This window comes from Echinops telfairi, unplaced genomic scaffold, assembly GCF_000313985.2.
Source record: "Echinops telfairi isolate 266 unplaced genomic scaffold, ASM31398v2 ScPeMD7_53;HRSCAF=182, whole genome shotgun sequence".
Taxonomy (NCBI): domain Eukaryota; kingdom Metazoa; phylum Chordata; class Mammalia; order Afrosoricida; family Tenrecidae; genus Echinops; species Echinops telfairi.
In genome coordinates, this window is record NW_022103951.1 from 15,774,742 (window position 1) to 15,778,120 (window position 3,379).

The following is a 3,379-nucleotide window of genomic DNA, read 5'->3' on the forward strand; positions in this document are numbered from 1 at the left end:
CAGTACAGATGAAACCTCCCCCCCCCAGCACCAGTGGTGAGAGTGGCGATACCAGTAGGGTGGAGGGAAGGTGAGGGAGAAATGGGGAACCGATTATAAGGATCTACATATAACCTCCTCCCTGGGGGATGGAAAACAGAAAAGTTGGTGAAGGGAGACGTCAGATAGTGTAGGACATGACAAAAGGCAAATAATTTATAAATTATCAAGGGTTCATTGGGGGAGGGGAGGAACGAGGAGCTGATACCCAGGGCTCAAGTAGAAAGCAAATGTTTTGAGAATGAAGATGGCAACAAATGTACAAATGTGCTTGACACAATTGATGGATGGATGGATTGTGATAAGAGTTGTACGAGCCTCCAATAAAATGATTTAAAAAAAGAAAAAGAAAAATCTCATTATCTTTTCATTCCACCATTCCACACTTTTTGAAGCCCCCTATTATTCATATAATTAATATATTCTGCATCTTAATAGAGCAAAAAGGAGAACTATTAATATCATTGTCATAGATGCTGAAGAGATATTTGATCAAATGAAATGCCATTCTTGACAAAAGTACAAACTATAGGAAGAGATGGATATTTCCTTGACACTTAAAATAAACACACGTCAGCATTTAATGGGAAGCCTCTGAAAGCATTTCCATTAAGATCAGAAGCTAGATGTTCTATTGTCCTGGAGTAGCTAAGCTATACAATTAGATGATAAATAGACTGCATGGAGGATGATACAAAAATCTCCGTGATATACAGATGGATTAATTGCTTACCCAAGAAAATCAACTGGAGAAAGAACTATTCTAAATAATCAAAGAATTTGTATGGTGATTCAGTATAAAATTAACATGCAATGTTACATACACCATTAAGCATTTGTTAGAAGAGACATTAGAATTTACTTATTCACTGTATTAGAGCTTAAATTCTGAGTACCCTGTTTACAGAAGGCTAAGGATGACAGTGAAAACCCAAACTCCAATTTCAGTCTCCCCACTTGGATTAACCCTCCATTGAACTCCCTCAGACCATTGACCAGGGAAGGCTTGGCCAATAGTCTTGCCCTCAGAATGCTTTGAAAGTGGATTACTGCAGATAAAATTCCAAACTCAGTGCCATCGAGTCAATACTGACTCATATCAACCCTATAGGACAGGGTAGTGTGGCAGTTACATTATCTCCTGTCAACTTGTGAAGGGATGGAATCTAGCCTATCAATCAGGCCATAGCCAATGAGGCCTCTGTGTGGGCATGGCCTTCTCATGAGGATTCTGGGAACTCCTGTATTCCTCCCTGGAGGTGGGATACACACCCTCCCTGTGAGATATTCCTGTTGAAAAGCCACATGGAGCTATGCTGATGGCAGCCAGAGCCTTGGAGATGGAGGAGCCACGTGGAGACCCACACCAGCACTAAGATTGTTCCACTGCCACTGGAGCCACAAGACTTTCCACCCACTGGCCTGTGATCTTCCTGCACTCAACATCATTGCATGTGTTGCTTGAGGCTGAAGAGGAAGTTAAAGACTGGTATCAGACATACAGGCTAATATCAGACTTACTATGGACTTGATCTGGACTGGACTGGGATGTTTTCTTAATAAACAATTACTGTTTTATATAAAGCTCTTTCTTATACACATATGGGTGCCTCTGGATTTGTTTCTGCAGTCCACCCAGACTCACACAGGTGGAATTGCCCCCTGTGAGTGTGCAAGAAAAGCCCCTTCTTTCTCCCAAGCAACTGTTGGTGGTTTCCAACTGCTAACCTTTCAGATCACAGCCCGACTTGTAACCCAGGGTTCCTCCACTACAGGTACAGATAGTTAGGTTCCATTTTAACAAAATTATCGTTTTCTTTCCCTTTTGACCCCTTTTGATTTGTTCTAGTTTCTATTATGCTTGGCTTGGGATTGAGATTTTCTGTGTTTTATTTAGTTGGTTTTTTGTATAATTTTAGGTATATGAAATTGAGGCTAGGTGATCCATAGATACAATAACGAGATAAACTGTTCTCTAGGACTATGGCAGTGGAGGCTGGGGGCAGGGGGGGGAGAATAGGGAGCTAATAATAATGAGTACAAGAAGGAAGAAAATGTTTGAAAATTGATGTGGTGATGACTGCACAACTCTTTTTTAATATATTTAAAATATTGAATTGTATGGTGTGTGAATTAAATGCCAATAAAACAGTTTCTTTTTTTAAATTCACAAAATAGCAATAATGAGCAATGATGCTAGCTCACCCCCAACTGTAATAATTGAAGTGTGTGGTTCATGAATGTGGAAGGAATCACTGAAACATGAACAGAGTCTAGAAATAGATCCAAACACACAGAAGTAGGAAATGATTAAAGGAATATTTAAATCACAGAAGAAAAGAGTCTCAAAAAGTCATACTGGGGCAACTGGGTCTCTAGTTGGGAAAAAGAGTGTGGGAATCTGTGTTTCACATTTCAATAATGTGATAATGGGTCAATAATAATGAGTCTATCTCATTATTTCAGGATACTTTCAGTGGGATAAAATATTTCAATGAAAGAAAGCAAAATCACAAAATTACTAGGGGAAAAAAGGTGAGAAATTCGTTGTCTATAGAAATTGTCTTTTTAGCCTGATAACTCACTGCCATCCAGTCACGTCTGACTCATATCACTCCTACAGGGCAGAGTAGAACTACCCTGTGGGTTTCTGAGACTGTAACTCTTTACAGGAGTAGGAAGTCTCCTCTTTCTCCCAAGAAGCAGCTGGTAGTTTTGAATTGCTGACATTGTTGTTAGCAGCACAACACATAACTACTCTGCCACCAGTGCACCACTTTTAGTATGACATTGACCCCCAAAGCCCAAAGAACCAAGGCTAACCAATTCAAGCTCACACAAATACAAATCCTGCTTCACCGCACATGCCACAAGTAATGGCATGCACAGTGTTATGTGAGATCACAAATTAGAAGAAAATATTTGTAGATCATATCACAAATAAAGGAATAATATATTTAGGATATTGTGCCTCAGTGAGAAGACAAATAACCCAATGGTAAAGTGGAGGGGGGGAGGTGGAGAAAGTTCACAGAATAAGAAGGCACAAAAATAGCCCCTATTGAGGGGTTGTGGGGAGGAGACGAGCCAATCAGGGTGCAGGGTAGCAACGATGAAACATATAACTTTCCTCTAGTTCTTAAATGCTTCCTTCCCCCCACTATGATGATCCCAATTCTGCCTTGCTAATCTGGCTAGACCAGAGGATGTACATTGTACAGATAGCAACTGGAAACACAGGGAATCCAGGACAGATGACTCCTTCAGGACCAGTGGTGAGAGGGGCGATGTCTGGAGGATGAAGGGAATGTGGGGTAGAAGGGGGAACCAATTACAAGAA